This window comes from Podarcis raffonei, chromosome 10, assembly GCF_027172205.1.
Source record: "Podarcis raffonei isolate rPodRaf1 chromosome 10, rPodRaf1.pri, whole genome shotgun sequence".
Taxonomy (NCBI): domain Eukaryota; kingdom Metazoa; phylum Chordata; class Lepidosauria; order Squamata; family Lacertidae; genus Podarcis; species Podarcis raffonei.
In genome coordinates this window covers 3,364,009-3,383,228 of record NC_070611.1, presented here as the reverse complement: position 1 = coordinate 3,383,228, position 19,220 = coordinate 3,364,009, and the positions used below count along the sequence as shown (strand labels likewise).

General features: G+C 43.6%; 1 protein-coding gene across 3 annotated transcripts in view; it reads left to right on the top strand.

The window, feature by feature from the left end:
- GRM3 (glutamate metabotropic receptor 3) overlaps window positions 1-19,220 on the top strand; it is a 151,592-nt gene that overhangs the window by 72,930 nt on the left and 59,442 nt on the right. The window lies entirely within an intron of this gene.

Sequence of the window (19,220 nt, the reverse complement as noted above, 5' to 3'; positions counted from 1 at the left end):
AAGGGAGGCAGATGGGAACACAGGAAGGTACCTGAGGAGCCAGCATTGCTTGCACTGACTGGTAGTGGCTATTAAGGGTTTCAGACTGGGGACGTTCCCAGTCTTACCTCATGCCCTCCAACATTTCTCTGGTGGAAACAGAGATGACCTAAGGAGAAGCGGGACATTCCGGGATCATATCAGAAACCGAGACGGCTTCTGTAAATCCGGGACTGTCCCTGGGAAACAGATGATGGGAAGAACTATGTCAACTATTTATTTATTAGTCTAGGGAGAGTTATCTTTGTGACATTCTCCTTCCATTGTCAAAAAGAATGCTGAAAATATAGACGGTAGAGTCATGGGGTTGACAAATGGTTTGGGGGTCAGACTCTCCAACAATATAACTCAATTGTGGCATGCTGATTTACACCAGCAAGACTCCTTCCCGGAACTGCTTTTGCATTTGTCGAGGAACACTGGTGCCTGAGTTTGCATATGCTCACTTATTCACCAAAAAGCCAGAGAGCGTGGCAAGGATAATTTCTAATTTATATTTTGCAGTATTTCCAATATAGCCCTTTCAGCATTTGAATTTTTGGGAGCTGGCCCCACTCCCTGCATATAAATGATGCAGAGGATTTGACATCAAACATTTGGAAGGGAATTTGGGGAGGGGGAGTGCTGCAAAGATACCAAAGGGAAATCTGGTGGTTTACTTAGCTTTAATCAGTTTAATACAATTTCATGAATTTTACACCTAAAGGCCTCTGATTGCTGTACCAGTTACCTGTGAATAAAAGCTTGCTAGTGGCAAGTGATAATTAATTCTAAAATCAGGAAAGGCTTTGAGCTTCAGAGACCCTTGAGAACATTTGTATGAAGATTATACATTGTTTCTTCCCTCCCCTTTCCCTTTGAAGTCTATTCTTCAAAGATTTCCAGTCTGCTGCTCAGACTACTGAGCTGCAGACTCAGGCAAGCGCCACTCAACTCCCCCAGTCTCCTCCTTGTAAGGCCGGCACAGGGGGAGACAGGGGCACCAGGCCCTGTAGTTGCTGGTGGGCTATTTCAGCAGGGCAGAAACAGATCTTCGCCTTGCAATTAGACTCTTGCGTCTCCCCCCCCCACACATTTCCCTTCACATTTGTTGGTTTCTAAAAAGGCATGTGCTGGGGCTCAAATCTGCTTGGCAGCCACTCCCAACTAACTCCACTCCTCCCATTATTGTGGATAGGATTGAAGGAAATGCACTCTACACATGTTCAGGTACCCCCTCTGCTATTTCACATGTCCTCTGACACTGAAATCAGGTTACACAGCTGGCTCTGGCTCAAATGAAAATCTGCCCTTGTGGTCCCTTTGCTCCTGCTGAAATATTTTATGACTCATAGGGACCCTGTCCCACTCTGAGAGGAGTGCAAGTTTTTCCACAGCGTTTATCAGTCGTTGAACTTATACTCAACACGGGACTCTCACTGTAACCAGCACATATGTTAGGCTGCTGTTTCCTGGGAACCAAACGTGAGAATGTAAGAAGAGCAGCTCTGGATCAGGCCAAAGGCCCATCAAGTCTAGCATGCAGCATCCATCCTGCTCTCACACTGTGTATATATGTGTGTGTGTGTGTGTGTGTGTGTAGCAATATATTTAAATTCAGGTAGGTAGCCGTGTATCTGAAGAAGTGTGCACGCACACGAAAGCTTATACCCAGAACAAACTTAGTTGGTCTCTAAGGTGCTACTGGACATTTTTTTATATTTTTTTAATTTTTTCGAATATATTTAAAGTTGGTGTTATATTTCCCAATTAAATCTATTTATGCTTTTCCTCATCTATTTCATATAAGTTTTAGCAATTCCACATTTTTACAGTAATCCTGCTAATGTCTTAATTTGTTTACAATTTGTAAATATTCAATAAAAGATTTCCTTTCCCTATTAAAGAGTTTGTCTTGGTTTCTTATTCTTCCAGTAGGTTTTGCCACTTCTGCATTGTCCATTAATTTCTGTAGCTGTTCTTGTCTCGTCAGGACTGGTTCTTCTTTCCATCTTTGGGCAAATACCGTTCTCGCAGCCGTGGTTGTATACATAAATAAATTTCTATATTCCATACTTCTGATCCCATAATTCCAAGAGAAAAGCTTCTGGTTTTTTTTTTTACAAATGTTATCTTAGACATCATTTTCAATTCATTATATATCATTTCCCAGTAGGCTTTAACTTTATTGCAAGCCTACCACATATGGAAAAAGGTACCTTCTTTCTCTTTGCATTTCCAACACTTATTCGATTTCAGTTTATACATTCTTGCCAATCTGGTAGGTGTTAGATACCATTTATATAGCATTTTCATATAATTTTATCTTAAACCATAACATGCTGTAAATTTTATATCTGTATTCCACAATCATTCCCATGCATCCATTTCTATATTGTGACCAATAACTACTGCCCAATGTATCACTGATGATTTCACTTGTTCGTCTTTTGTCTCCCATTCTAAAAGCAACTTATACATTTTAGACATCACTTTAACGTTATAGTCTAACAGGTCTCTCTCTAATTGAGATACTTGTCCTGCAAACCCCTGTTTCTTATCCTTTATACATACTTTGTTTAAATGATGATATTGCATCCATGCTGTTAACACTCCTGATAGGTCCTTAAACTCTTTTAATTTAAATTCTCCACCTTCCTCCTTTAATAAGTTTCTATAAGTTACCCAGTTTTCCACCATCATCTTCTTCTTCTTCACCTCTATAGCTTCTACTGGTGAAAGCCAAAGTGGTGTTTTTCTTTCCAATAGATTTTTATATTTATCCCATACTCTATACAAATTTTTCCTAATTATATGGCTTGTAAATCCTTTACGTACTTTCAACTTTTCATACTACAAATACGCATGCCAGCCAAATATATTATCATTGCCTTCTACGTCTAAGATATGCGGATTCTTCAATGACAACTATTCCTTCAAGCAGCACAGACAGGAAGCTTCATAATATAATCTCATATCTGGCAGGGAAAAACCTCTTCTCTCCTTAGCATCTACAGTGGTACCTCGGTTCTCAAACTTAATCCATTCTGGGAGTCCATTTGACTCCTGAAACGGTTCAAAAAAACTAAGGCGCAGATTCCGATTGGCTGCTGGAACTTCCTGCACTCAACTGGAAGCCAAGGAAGCCACGTCGGACATTCGGCTTCTGAAAAACGTTGGCAAACTAGAACACTCACTTCCAGGTTTGTGGCGTTAGGGAGCCAATTTATTCGGGAGCCAAGCCGTTCAAGTACCAAGGTATCACTGTATCAGTATTTTATATTTTATTCTCAGTTTTTTCCCTTGCTAGATATATTTAGAAATATGTTTTGCCATTTCTGGAAGCAATCTGTCTTACCAATTACTGGTATTGATTGAAATATTAATAACATCCTTGGTAATACATTCATTTTAATGGTCGAAAAGAGGGGGGGAAGAGTAAATTTAAGGAACTGCAGAAATAGGGGGAGGGGAGTTGAGGTTTAACATGTAATGATGACCTTTTTTACTGTTTGAAATGTCATTTTGTTACAAATAAAAATTAAAAATACAAATTTTAAAAAAGTTGGTGTTATACTGAACATAGTTCAAAAGAATATATGTGTTTTTCTGTTTTCCTATATGTACGTGAGGAAGAGCCACCACTTACATTTGGCTAAACGAACCACATATTTTCAGTATGATTTAGATGCTTTCGCCTCTGTGGTTTCACTGAATTTGTATTCAACACTGAACCTTACCAACTGCGCACTGGTCTTACTTGAGAACCAAGTCTTGTATCTTTTCAAGAAAAGTCCAAATATGGAAATGAAGAATCTACCGGGGCGGGGGGAGAGATGCTTCACACAAAGCTAACTTATATCTGAAAAGACATTTTCTCAGTTGCAAAGAATTTTATATTGAAAAGTTAGATGTATAAAATATGTGCAGGGACTCCTATTGTCTGGAATAGAGTGACATTTTGTAAAATCAACAGGGTGTCTGCAGCCAAGACCTGCAGCAAGCTAAATCCTTTAGTTGCTCAGTTCAAAGAAAAAAGCCTGCCTTGGAAGTTCTCACCTGAGTCAGTGTTTCTTACATGATTTCTCTGGTCTGACTGGCGCTTGGCTGGCTCCTACAGCTTTGATTTTGGCCTAGTTCACATAAATGTCAATGAGATTTTAAAAACAAACTGCAGGCGGGAGAATTTGTTTGTTTCTAGAATAAACCCTTGTCCATTTAAGCTAGCATATCAGCAAAGAGGTCACAAGGCAATTGTCCTCCCTGATATCTAGGAGGTACCCCCACCTCTTTGATGAAGCATTCAGTCGTGCCATTCTTGCCCCTGCCACCTAAATGGCTTGGTCCAGCTCACATTGATGTAGAAATTTTGATAAGTTATTAAATATTAGATCTCTGCAGATGGGATTTGCATCCCCTCAAATATTGCTCAGTTGCACAGAGCCAGCAACAGGGCCAGCCCCACCCATGAGAAAAGATGAGGCAACTGCCTCAGGTGGCAGCATCCGCAGGGGCAGCTGGTCCTGATGCCAATCTTTCTTCCTGATCTTCCCTCACCCATTCTTCCCTGGCACCATTTTGGGGTCGGCCCCAGAATGTCTTGGGCTGGCCCTGGCCTGCAAACAACAACCTACTTGACCAGCTTAGAGATGCAGAGGGAAGTTAAGAAGAAGACAGCTCAACCAAAGAGTCAAGCCCAGTGGAAGGAGACAAGCCCAGCCAGGGGAAAGAGTGAGAGGAGCCTGTGGCCAGAGAAGCGGCAAGGGGTGCACTAAGCCGAGCCAGATGCCATGTATAACCAACCTTGAAATTCCAAAACAGCGAAGGGCTTTCCCTCTGGCCCACTGCCAGGCTCTTCCTTCAGCCATCCAGGAAGGTGCTTTAGGAAGATACCATATGAAGAGAGGAAATGCCCCTGTGGCTCTGAGCAACCGGAAACAACGGAACATGTCTTTTTTCACTGCCAATACTATACAGATATACAAGCTAGGGTCATCTTGCCTATACTACATAAATTTCCAAGTTGCACAGTACAACTTTATACTTCCCTGCTACTTCAAGATGAAAACCCAGATGTTACATACTCAGTTGCTATACTTTGCGCTGCCATGATGGATATTGGTCAAAGGATAGTTTGCACCACAAACTAGGCCCAAAATGCAAGACCTGTGCTCCTCCGCACTCCCTCCCTTACAGTCGCTTTTAAAGGTTTGTCCCTGTTTTTATCTTTTAAAGTTATGTATGTACAGTGGTACCTCAGATTTTGAACATCTTGGAAGTTGAACGTATTGGTTTTCGAATGCCAAAAATCCGAAAGTAACTGCTTTGGTTTTCAAACACGGCTTCTGTATTGAGTTTTCCATAAGTAAATGCTTCCAGAAGTAAATGCTTTGGTTTTCAAATGTTCCGGGAAATGAACAGTCTTCCGGAATGGATTACGTTCAAAAACCGAGGTACCACTGTATGTATAATATAATCACCTTTTAACTACTAGTTTTTCCCTTTTGTTTTAAGTCTGATGTATTCAGTTTATCCGTATGTTTTATCTTATGATGGTCTGTAACCAAAATATCTAAATACAATGTCTGGGGTTCATATCCCCCCTCCCCATAACCCCCATTCAGATAGTAAATGTAACTGAATGTGGTTTCAATAGGACAACCAGATCCACTGGGAGGTATTACGTAAATTGTTAGGGTCAGTATACCAACAAGCAAACTGTGCTTCAGAAGTCAATGAAGATCAGTCAAAGATGTGTACTTTGGGAGAAAAAACACTGGTGAATTTTCATTAGAACTTCTTTGTAGGGCAGCGGCTGAAGAAGGAACAAAAAGGGTTTTCTTGTGTGAGTTTCTTGTGGCTGATTAGCTGCTTTCTCTGTGCAAAGGTCAGAGGGGGCAGGGCTTCTGTTGAGGTAGGGGATTAGCTGTGGGAGGAGCTTGTCAGAGCTTGTAGGGCAGCGGCTGAAGAAGGAACAAAAAGGGTTTTCTTGTGTGAGTTTCTTGTGGCTGATTAGCTGCTTTCTCTGTGCAAAGGTCAGAGGGGGCAGGGCTTCTGTTGAGGTAGGGGATTAGCTGTGGGAGGAGCTTGTCAGAGCTTGTAGGGCAGCGGTGCGCGCCTAGCGGCGCGCGCAGTTTGATCCATCTTTTAGATTTAGGGGAGCTAGTCTCAAACGTTTGTTGGGGGAGATATAGGTTTATTTGGGGGGATTTATTTGTCCTGTCTTCACGCTTTTTATGATGGAGGACCGCTGTAGTCACCCCCAACGACACCTTCTCAAGATGGAGGGTGAGGGAACAGCTGCAGTCGCCTGTGGTTCCTGCGCAATGTTTGCCATCTTGCCAAAGGTTGCAGGCAGCTTTACCTGCAGCAATTGCATGTTGATTGCCCTCTTAAAAGACAAAGTCCAGCAACTGGAGGAACGTGTAGCTACGCTCCAAAGAATTAGAGAGCTGGAGCTCTTCTTGGAAGCAACAGAGCACACCGTCTCCACCAAGGAGGAGACAGGGGACTCCCCTGAGAAGGAGGCTAGTTCACCAACACAGGAGCCAGATATATGGAGAAACGTGACTCAAAGAAGTAGGAGGCCCAGGGTTCGCTCTGATTGTTTAGAAATACGCAATCGCTTTGAGGTCCTTTCCCCTAGCATGGAAGACGAAGAGCAGACTCCATTTGAGGATCTCTCCCTCATTACAGTCGATCAGGTATATGAAGACGAGCAGCAAAGGCAGTCTTCAGGGAATGTGCAGGCGACCTTGGAACGGACAGCTCACGGAAGAACCCCGACCAGACCTAAGAGGAGGCGTGTAGTGGTGATAGGGGATTCCCTACTGAGGGGAACAGAAGCAGTGATCTGTGGGCCTGACAAGATGTCTCGGGAAGTGTGCTGTCTCCCCGGGGCTAAGATCCAAGATGTAACTGAACGACTGCAAGGAATCATAAAACCCACTGACAAATACCCCTTCCTCTTGGTTCATGTGGGAACCAATGACACTGCAAGCAATAGCCTCCAGAAGATCAAAAGAGATTACGAGGCTCTGGGCAGGAAATTGAAGCAATTAAATGCACAAATTGTCATCTCATCTGTCCTCCCAGTTGAACGACGTGGCCCAGGGAGAGAGGGAAAAATAGTGGAAGTGAACAACTGGCTTCGCAAATGGTGTAAACAGGAACGGTTTGGATTCTTAGATCACGGAATGCAGTTTCTTGAAGATGGACTTCTGGCAAGCGATGGGCTGCACCTCACAACGGTTGGTAGGAATGTTTTTGCAAAAAATCTCAGAAACCTCATCAGGAGGGCTTTAAACTGACTAATGTGGGGGAGGGAGACAGTGCTCCTGAAGGTAGGAGTCTATCAATTGATGAAGATGATCATCCAAATGTCATAGACCGAATGGAGCAAACAGCACGCAAACCTAGTGGTGGGAGGAAAAAATCCTTAAATAAGAGACACGGGGGAATGATTAATGGACTTCAATGTCTGTACACTAATGCGCAAAGTATGGGAAATAAACAAGATGAGCTTGAGCTCTTGGTACAGCAAACTAAATATGACATAATAGGCATCACTGAAACCTGGTGGGATAAGTCCCACGATTGGAATGTAATAATGGAGGGATACAATCTATTTCAGAGAAACAGACCAGACAAGAAAGGAGGAGGAGTGGCGTTATATGTCAGGGATGTGTATACCTGTGAAGAGATCCAAGATTTAGAACCTCAAAGCCAAAGTGAGAGCATTTGGGTCAAAATTAAGGGAGAGAAGAATAACAGTGACCTCATTGTGGGAGTTTACTATAGATCCCCAAGCCAAACGGAGGACATAGATGATGCCTTCCTGGAACAGATGGCCAAGCATGCAAAAGGAAGGGAGATAGTAGTAATGGGGGACTTCAATTACCCGGATATTTGTTGGATGTCAAACTCAGCCAAGAGCATAAGGTCAAACAGATTCCTCACTGGCCTTGCAGACAACTTCATTGTCCAGAAAGTGGGAGAAGCTACAAGAGGAACAGCCATTTTAGATCTGGTCCTAACCAATGTTGATGACCTGGTTAGTGGGGTAGAAGTGGAAGGATCATTAGGCGCGAGTGATCATGCTCTTCTGAAGTTTACTATACAGCGGAAAGGAGCAGCCAAGCATACTAGGACTCAATTTCTCGACTTTAAGAAAGCCGACTTCATAAAACTTAGGGAAGTGCTGGGTGAGATCCCATGGACAGTAATACTAAAAGGAAAGGGAGTTCATGATGGCTGGGAGTTTGTTAAGAGGGAGATAGTAAAAGCACAACTTCAGGCAATACCAATGAGACGGAAACATGGAAGGTGCCTAAAGAAGCCAGGGTGGCTATCTAAAGAACTTTTAACTGAGTTAAGATTAAAAAAGGATGTGTACAAAAAATGGAAAAGGGGGGAAACCACCAAAGAGGAATTCAAACAAATAGCCAGCACGTGTAGACACAAAGTCAGAAAAGCTAAAGCACAGAATGAACTCAGGCTTGCTAGAGAGGTTAAAAGCAACAAAAAAGGCTTTTATGGGTATGTTCGTAGCAAAAGGAAGAACAAAGAAACAGTGGGGTCACTCAGAGGAGAAGATGGTGAAATGCAAACAGGGGACACAGAAAGGGCTGAACTCCTCAATGCCTTCTTTGCCTCAGTCTTCTCCGATAAAGAAAACAATGCCCGACCTGAAGAATTTGGAGCAAATGATTCAGCAGAGGAAACACAGCCCAGAATAACTAAGGAGATAGTACAAGAATACTTGGCTAGTCTAGATGTATTCAAGTCTCCAGGGCCAGATGAACTGCATCCAAGAGTATTAAAAGAACTGGCAGATGTGATTTCAGAACCACTGGCAGTCATCTTTGAGAATTCCTGGAGAACAGGCGAAGTCCCGGCAGACTGGAGGAGGGCAAATGTTGTCCCTATTTTCAAAAAGGGGAAAAGAGAGGATCCAAATAATTACCGCCCAGTCAGTCTGACATCAATACCAGGGAAGATTCTGGAGCAGATCATTAAGCAAACAGTCTGTGAGCACCTGGAAAGGAATGCTGTGATCACCAATAGTCAGCATGGATTTCTGAAAAATAAGTCATGTCAGACTAACCTGATCTCGTTTTTTGACAGAATTACAAGCCTGGTAGATGAAGGGAACGCAGTGGATGTAGCCTACCTTGATTTCAGCAAGGCATTTGACAAGGTGCCCCATGATATTCTTGTAAAGAAGCTGGTAAAATGTGGTCTTGACTATGCTACCACTCAGTGGATTTGTAACTGGCTGACTGACCGAACCCAAAGGGTGCTCATCAATGGTTCCTCTTCATCCTGGAGAAGAGTGACTAGTGGGGTGCCACAGGGTTCTGTCTTGGGCCCGGTCTTATTCAACATCTTTATCAACGACTTGGATGATGGACTCAAGGGCATCCTGATCAAATTTGCAGATGACACCAAACTGGGAGGGGTGGCTAACACCCCAGAGGACAGGAACACACTTCAAAACGACCTTGACAGATTAGAGAACTGGGCCAAAACAAACAAGATGAATTTTAACAGGGAGAAATGTAAAGTATTGCACTTGGGCAAAAAAAATGAGAGGCACAAATACAAGATGGGTGACACCTGGCTTGAGAGCACTACATGTGAAAAGGATCTAGGAGTCTTGGTTGACCACAAACTTGACATGAGCCAACAGTGTGACGCGGCAGCTAAAAAAGCCAATGCAATTCTGGGCTGCATCAATAGGAGTATAGCATCTAGATCAAGGGAAGTAATAGTGCCACTGTATTCTGCTCTGGTCAGACCTCACCTGGAGTACTGTGTCCAGTTCTGGGCACCACAGTTCAAGAAGGACATTGACAAACTGGAACGTGTCCAGAGGAGGGCAACCAAAATGGTCAAAGGCCTGGAAACGATGCCTTATGAGGAACGGCTAAGGGAGCTGGGCATGTTTAGCCTGGAGAAGAGGAGGTTAAGGGGTGATATGATAGCCATGTTCAAATATATAAAAGGATGTCACATAGAGGAGGGAGAAAGGTTGTTTTCTGCTGCTCCAGAGAAGCGGACACGGAGCAATGGATCCAAACTGCAGGAAAGAAGATTCCACCTAAACATTAGGAAGAACTTCCTGACAGTAAGAGCTGTTCGACAGTGGAATTTGCTGCCAAGGAGTGTGGTGGAGTCTCCTTCTTTGGAGGTCTTTAAGCAGAGGCTTGACAACCATATGTCAGGAGTGCTCTGATGGTGTTTCCTGCTTGGCAGGGGGTTGGACTCGATGGCCCTTGTGGTCTCTTCCAACTCTATGATTCTATGATTCTATGATTCTATGATTCTTTGGGGAAAAGAATCACAGATATGGAAATGTGGAGAACTGTTTTTAAATCTGGCAGAGTGAGGAACCAAAATGGTCATACTGGCCCATTCCTATGCAGAAGTATCCCTGCTTTCACCTGAGACATGTTGGAGAGGGTATAATGGCTTTTCCTTGGTGATCAGCTGTAGAAAGCCACTGTTATTGGATAATTTTTCTCCAGGGCCAGGTCAGTGCCAGAGCTACTGGGAGGTTTGTGCAGATGAATGTTTCTAACAGCAGGAAAGCATGCCAAGAAAAAGACAAATGCCAATTGAGGGCACGTTGCCCTTGATTAAGTGGAAATGGGCCCCTGCTGGCTGGAAAGCCACCTCCGACAAGAACAGCAAGAAAAGGAGCATCTGGCTGGCCATTAGAGAGCCCTGCCACCGCCTCCTCCCCTCCTCCAGAGCCCAGCTGATGTGTTTAAACACATTTCCATTCACCGCTCTATGGAGACCTGTTGAATGGGCTGTAAGGATGAATGAAGTGTAGACATTTCAATGAGATTAGGAAAATGCCTCCAGAGTGCTGGGAGAGTACAAAGAAAGAATAGAGCCTGGTGGAATGAATGGAGGAGGAAGAACCGTAGCAGCTTTTCATCTGAAAACTGGAGAAGAAGCGGCTTGAGATTTCCCTGCTCCCTTTCTCCTTATTCTGGGTTGGGGGAGGTGTCTGATTTGCAATATGAAGATGAACTCCTTCTCCACCAAACAATCTGGATTAGGGATACCGCTGAAACTTATCCCTCCAAGCTTGGAAATACGAGCCTTGGGGACTTGCAATGCTCTCCTCATGTTCCAACTCCCAAATTTTAATCCAAGCCAGAGAAGAATTCCTCTTCTACCCCCTGCTTGCCACCAAAGCTGCCCCAGATCCCCTCCCTTCCTCCCCCAGCTTCTCTCCCCATCTCTAGCATATGGCTGCTGTGCCCCTGGCCCCTGAGATACAGTTTCCCCAAATGCAATGTCTGAGCACCACTGCCCAGTAGTGGTCAATAGACACCGGCTTTGCTACAGCTTTCCTGGATGGGGCACGGCAGCAGCAAGATCAGGGCTGCAAAATCAACCTGTCCCTCCTGCCAGCGCATCTGCATAGCCCCAACCTCACCACTGCCTTGCTCTGCCCCAGCCCTGCCCATGTAAGCAGCACCAGTGCACTGGCATCCCAGCTCTGCCTGTTCCCCACCCCCCAACCACTTCTGTTGCTGCCACTTCCCTCTGCCACCACCTTCTGAAAGCCTCTTATGGGGGGGGAGACACCACTGCCAGGCCGACCTGAGGTGTGGGGTGCCTGGTAGCAGCTCACAACCCCCTTGGCTCAGAAAGAGCACAAGAGAAGTTCAATCATGCAACTGGTGCTAGATAATCACAGGAGAAGAATGATACAGAAAGGAAACTGAATGGGTACGGATTGAATCCATTTCCATATTAGACATATATATGGTCTTAATTCATTCAATATCAGTGCAAATGTAAATCAGGAACTTACTTACATCAGTAACTCAGCTTCTTCAAGACTTATCCTAATTCCACCACAGTAGTGATGTGCTGTGTTGCATCCCACACATGTGGTGCCTGCAAAAGAAATAAATTTGCCCCATTTTTACATATTTATTTCTCATTTTACATCTGAGGATCACAGGGCAGCTTGCAATATAAAAACACAACAATACGTAATGTAGTACCAGACAAAAACAATTAAAAACCCACAGTATTTTAAAATATATTTATTAAATATATGAAATGTTGTGGGACCTCAACTCCCATCAGGACTTGTGAGCAAGGTCAATGACCAAGGATAGTTCAAAACAACTACAGCGCTACAGATTCACCCCACCTGCTCTAGTTGATTAATTATGATATTGAATCAACCCAAAATGTCACATTAACACACCACTTAATTAATGGAGCTGGCAATAAACCAAGTTTTCAGGATTTTGATGCCCTGACAGGTTGAGCCAAATGCCTCTTCTTTTCTCCCTCAAGTGTAAAAACTGAAGCTTTCCCTACCACAGCACACTGTGTCAGGACAGGCTGGGTGAAGAGGGGGGGGGAGCCTGCCTTCCAAGAGCCTCCCAGGGAGGGAGCCTGGCGGTGGGAGACTGAGGAGCAGCCAGCAGAAGGGACGAGCTGGGAGCTGATAGAAGCAGGAGAAGGAGGGCCTTCCAGGACAGGGTCAGAAGCTGAGAGCCACCGTGGGCCCTCAGACAGTCCCCCTCCTGCTGGCTCTCCTCCGCCCCTCGCTCTCCCCTCAAGAAGCAGCGCACCAAAAAAGCCCGGAGGAGGAGGAGGAGGCCACCCTCCCAACGCAGCCTTCATCTCCTTACGAGGGACCCAGAGTGAAAGTCTAGAGGGGAGAGGGTGTACCTAGAGCTTAGTTTCAACAACACCTCCGTTGGGTTTAAGATGAACCAAGGATGTTGCTGTGTTGTTGTTTTCTGCTCATAAAAAGTTAATTGCATTGCGTGTCTTCTGTGTGTGTACCTGCCCACACATTCTGTGTGGATGACCTGGCTCACTGACAGCTCCTTGACACTTACATAGTGTATATCTCAAAGTGCACACTGAGGTTATCTTTGTGAAGGAAATGTAATGTAATGTCTGAAGTTGTCACTAAAGATATATATTTTGATTTTACACAATAGGCTTTGACAGCACAGATTATGATATTGGGTCAAATGCCAGGAAAGAGAGAGATGTTGTTTGGGCTGAAATAGCATTAACGCAATCATGCTTATTGGTGGAAGGATGGCTTTTATAGTTAAGGAGCTTCTTGGTGACCAAAGCAATACTTTTCAGCCAGCCTCGATTAATGCAGCTGTTCCCTCTTTCCCCTTATGGGCTGGACTTCACATCTTTGGCATAAATGAGAACTTCCCCTCTGATTTGTAACACTTGGTTTCATTCTAATTTAGTTTGAGCCCAGATCATTTATCTTAATTAGTTTAATTTGTTTAATCTGGTTAATTGGGTAAATTCATTTACTTTATTTAATTTGACTGCATGCAGAAGCCAGTAAAAGCAACAAAAATCAATGAAGGAAAAGGCAGGCATTGCAAATACCTGTGCATTTCTGTGGTCGTAAGCAACTTTGCAGAACAATCCAAAGGGAGAAGGTGACCCATAGTTTCATGAACATCTAGACATCAGCTTCACCATCAACCTGTGTGTAAAACAGAAGTGGTAAAAGAAGCGCCTGTTATTACAAAACTTCCACATTTTGAGATAAGTTATATACAACTGAGCGCCCCCCCCCGATGATATTGTGAGTGGTTTTTGTTTCTAATGTCTTCTGTGTTTTCCCATGCAACCCCACCCAGACAATAACATTTGAGGGACAGGAATTCCAAAGAGGAGGTGCCACAATGCCCCATGGCCTCCTGATCAGATGGCACCTGTAGGAAGTTCTCACCTGCAGAGTGCAGGGATCAACTGGGTATAGGAGGGGGGGGGAGAATATTTGCATGATGTCAGGGTCTGGCAGGGAAGGGGGCTGGAGTCAGGCTCGGGAGAGAGAGACCGTGGTTTGTGGGGACCTGTACCAGCCAGGTGGGAAAACTCAGAGGCAGAGGAAGCTTCAGAGCTGGAGGAAGAGGCAGGCCAAGCCAGTTTGAGACTGCTTGGGAAAGAGCCAGGGGAGGCGTAGCCTTCGTTGGGCCTGGGAAGGCAGGGGCCTTCAGTCCTCACACCTGCCCCCTCAGGGCAAGGCCTGCAGAGAAGGGTTGCTGGGACCACTAGGCCAGAGTGCTTCTGTTTCACTTTGAATAAAGAGTTAACTTTTCTGACTTCAGGAGAACTGCTGACCGATGCCTGACTTGAGCTCTGATACTTACAGTGTAATCCCAAGCACACTGACTTAGAAGCCCCATAGACATCAGTGGGATTCCTTCTGAGAATACAAATACTGACTCAACACACAATGCCACCTTTCAGATTATCCAGGGAAAAAGTCTTAATTACATCATAATGTCAAACTAAGTGTTAGCTTGTGCACCCTGGTTCCATTTATTTCACTGAGGCTACACAAGTGTCAAAGGTCATTAAAGCAACAACCAGGTTATCCCTTCCATCTAAAATATCCCAAACAAACCGTGGCTGCTGCCTCTCTGCTGATGAATGATTGGTTTTATCTGCATTCACAATGTGCCATTTGCTCTCTATCCAAACAGAGATAATAGATATATAGCAGAATAATGGTCAGTGAGTGGTGACTATGTGATTATTCCATTCTCTCTGCCAGCCTTCATCCATCTCTGGCTACAAAGAAGCAGCATTTGTGTTGAGCCTTGCATATAAATGTGCAACCTATCACACATGCAATATACGTTTTCCATGTTTCAATCCAGAATAATATTTGAGATGAGGGAGGGGATCAATCCCACCTGATCATACTTGTAGCTGAGTGCCCGTTTTAGAAAAAAAGGGGGTGAGAAAAGAAGGTCTGGGTGTGGGATGTAGAAAATGAAGGTTTAAAACTGAGAGGAGTGTGTGAAGCCCCTCTCAGCGCACTCTCTTGCAGAATGCTCTAGAAAAAGCTCCACAGGCAAACCAAGTGTCTGCAAACCCACTTTCAGCTGAGCCACGTGGGCATGACTTGGTCAAAATGCCCTCATGCACCAAACAGGGAGACTAGGCTTGTGGGCCAGAGGCTCCCCACCCCTGGTTTAAACTCAGGCAGCATTAGGATGCATACTCAATGGCAACAAGCAGGTTCTTATCTCTAAACATGGTCTACCTCAAAGGATTGTTGCGCTTAAAAAGCACTGCTCTGAACTCTTTGTAGGAAATTCAAATCTCTGGGGCCTGATGAGCTGAACCCAAGGGTACTAAAGTAGTTTGCGGGTATAATCTCAGAGCCTCTGTCAAGAGCTTCCAAGAATTCTTGAAAAACAGGTGAGGTCCATGTGGACGGGAGGTCGACAAATGTTGTCCCCATCTTCAAAAAGGGGGGGCACTCAGGTAACTACCAGCTGGTCAGCTTAGTGTTCATACCAGGAATGGTCCTAAAACAGGTAATTAAACAGTTGGTCTGTGAGCACTTAGAAAAGGACCTGGCATGGGTTTCTCAAAAAGTTATGATGGATGAATCATATTTCTTTTTTTTGATAGAATTACAAGTTTGGTGGATCAGGCGAATGCTGTGGACATTGTGTATATTGATTTCAGTAAGGCTTTTGGCAAAGTCCTCCATGATATTCTTGCAAGGAAGCTGGTAAAATGTGGGTTGAACGAGGTAACTGTTAGGTGGATTTGTAGCTGGTTGGCTGACTGAATTCAAAGAGTATTCATTAATGGTTCCTCGTCATCCTGGAAAAAGTGACCAGTGGGGTGCCACAGGGTTCTGTCCTGGGTCTGTTGTTGTTCAACATCTTTATGAATGACTTGCATGAAGGAATTGGAAGGATGCTCATCAAATTTGCAGATGATACCAAACTGGGAGGGGTAGCTAATGCCACAGAAGATAGATTCAGAATCCAAAATGACCTTAACTGGGCACAAGCTAACAAAATAAATTTCAATAGGGATAAGTGTAAGGTTCTGCACTTAGACAGGAAGAATCAGATGGGGGACACCTGACTTGCCAGTAGTACATGTGAAAAGGATCTCTGGGTTTTAGCAGACCACAAGCTTAACCGAGTCAACAGTGTGATGCAGCAGCAAAAAATGCTAATGCTATTCTAGGCTGCTTCAATAGAAGTCTAGTGTCTAGACCAAGGGAAGTTATAGTACCACTCTATTCTGCCTTGGTCAGACCACACTTGGAATACTGTGTCCACTTATGGACACCACCATTTTAGAAGTGACCAGGTGGAAGATGTGCTGAGGAGGGTAACCAAGATGATAAAATGTCTGGAAACCAAGCTTTATGAGGAGCAGTTGAAGGAGCTGGTTATGTTTATCCTGGAAAAGAGGAGACTGAGAGTAGATATGATAGCCATCTTCATGTATCTTAAGGGCTGTCACATGGAGGAGGTAGCATGCATGTTTTATCCTCCTCTGGAGGGTAGGACTCGAACCAACGGCTTCAAGTTGCTAGAAAGGAGATTCCAACTAAACATTCGGAAAAACTTTCTGACAGTAAGAGCTGTTCAGCAGTGGAACAGACTCCCTCAGGATGTGGTAGAACTTCCTTCTTTACAGGTTTTTAAGCAGAGGTTGGATGGTCAAATTGCTATCTCTAAGTCTTATCTACCTCACAGGATTGCTGTAGTTCAAAAGCACTGCCTTAAACCCCTTGAAGCTCTGATATAAATATCCAAAAACCTCAGTACAATCAGGATTTAATCACTCATTTTTGTCATATCAAAATCTTGTAGAATTGATTTTACAGTAGCATCAAACCATAAAATTATTTCATAAACAAAATTGTCATAGTTTGTATATCTCTCACACACACTGGGGAATGTTACCTCACTCACTTTCACACAGGAAAAACAAGTAACTTGCTTCAAAATAGTGCAAAATTCTTGTTTCATGAAACCTTTGCTTTTCACAAAAATGGACACACACTCTGTAGTGACTGGGAAGATGGTGAAACAGGAGATAAAATGTTCACCATGCAGAATCCACATTCCTTTCCCATCTGCAAATTGCCTCCTTTGAAATGGTTTAGAAATGTACCCAAAGCCAGTTATCAGTAACTGAGACAACAACACAATGAACAGCCAATATATCTCCACACCCAGCCCTACTGCTGCGTAAGAAAGTGCTTGCCAAGAGAAATAGATAGATTGTGCTGTACATCTGTAGTGCAAAAGGCAATGTTTGTTTTTTGATGGGCAGCTCACCTTTCTGCAGGAACTTTGATTCTGCCCAAAGAAGATTTTTTTATCCTGAAAATCAACCACTAAAAAAATCACGTCACTGTTCCAAAGTTTTTCATTTTGTTAATATAACCTAACTCTGACTTCTGTAGAGTGAACATGCAATAACATACAAGCGGAAACAACAGCCAGTTCTGTAAACTGGAAAAACTGGAGAAGAGCGAGAGCTCAATAGCAGAGCAAATCTTCTGTGTGTAGAAGGTCCTGGGTTCCATCATTGCCGTCTTCAGGGCAAATAATCCTTCTTGAAACTCTGGGGAGTAGCCCTTTTGGGCCACCAACCTTGTGGGTCTGTTGGCACACTTGAAATTTTCCAAAGGTTTTGTGGGTGCTAGCACAAAATCATACCCTCCAAGTGTCCTGATTTTCCAGGGACAGTCCTGGAACTACAGAAGCCATCCCGGTTTCTGATTTGATCCCAGAATGTCCCAGTTTTCCTTTTTCCTCCCCTCCACATCTCAGAGAATACAGTGGTACCTTGGGTTAAGAACTTAATTCGTTCCGGAGGTCTGTACTTAACCTGAAACTGTTCTTAACCTGAAGCACCACTTTAGCTAATAGGGCTGCCGACACGCCGCTGGAGCCCGATTTCTATTCTCATCCTGAAGCAAAGTTCTTAACCCGAAGTAATATTTCTGTGTTAGCGGAGTCTGTAACCTGAAGCGTCTGTAACCTGAAGCATCTGTAACCCAAGGTAACACTGTAATTAAAAGTGGTGTGTGTGTGTGTGTGTGTGTGTGTTGGTGAAAAAGTCCTGTTTATACTGACAATAAAATACCTGTACTAAATGAAGAAAATAGTGAAGCTGACATATGAAACCCTTCCTATAATTTTGAAGGAAAATGTCACCAATCCACTTTAAATTATTTAATTACAATGCTTCAGCAGTCATCCATTTCTTGGGAAGCACAGTGTGTTGATTCCTTTATTGTAAATGGAGTCTTACACTGCAAGGCTTTGCATGTCTACTCAGAAGTAAGTCCCACTGTAATCAATGGAGCATACTCCCAGGTAACTAACTAGGTAAAGACTGAGCAGGCTTACACTGCAATCCTAAGCATTTCTACTCAGAAGTAAGTCCCACTGAGTTTTAGATGACATCTGAAGGCAGCTCTGTATCGGGAAATTTTTAATGTTTGATGTTTTATTATGTTTCAATATATGCTTTAAGCCACCCAGAGTGGCTGGGGAAATCCAGCCAGAAGGGTAGGATATACCGTAATTATCATCATCATCACTAAAACTAGATCTTCTGTTGCTTTTGCTAACTTACACCAAAAGCCTACAAATGTATCTTCATGAAGTAATCCTGCCTGATTATTGCTGCAACATTATGTTATGCTACGTTCTTCTCTTGCTGAGTAGAAAGCTAAACTGCATGAATATCCCATGATGGGAAAACTAACCAATTACATTAGATTAAAAGAAGGAAGGCAGAATCATAATAGACCGTTCTGAAATTGGAAACCATTTATTGGCTTCTGGCAAAGTAAGACAGGCCATTCAAAAGATGTACATCATTTGCTTAATATGCCGTAAAACAGATTTTGTTTATTTGATTAATTGAATTAAGATATGGTGATTTTGTTTCTTTGGCAGTGATTCTTTATTCGATAGGGTTGAATTTTACGTTAGCTCAGTGATCAAACTATGGGGGGTGGGAGTAAGGCTTTCCACCAGTTTTTTAAAACATATTTTCTGTTTCCTCCTTCACCAATGACTTCCACAGTTACACATGCTATGCACCCAATCACATGATACATAGCAAAATGGGTGGCATTAAAATGTGATTTACACTGGAATGAATTATGGCATCACTACATGTCTGTGAATGGAATCAGATGCCATGTCCTTAAAAACTGAGACAAGGGGTGGTGACATGACTGGGTATGTGGGTACAATGCTTTTTCCTTCTGGAGGCAGAACATCAAGAAGGGAGGACTCCAAAAGGAGGCCGTTTTTCATTGTGCAGGGTGGAATTTTAGTTCAGGTCCAGTTCAAACCAATTCTTTCCTACCTGCTTTTCCCACC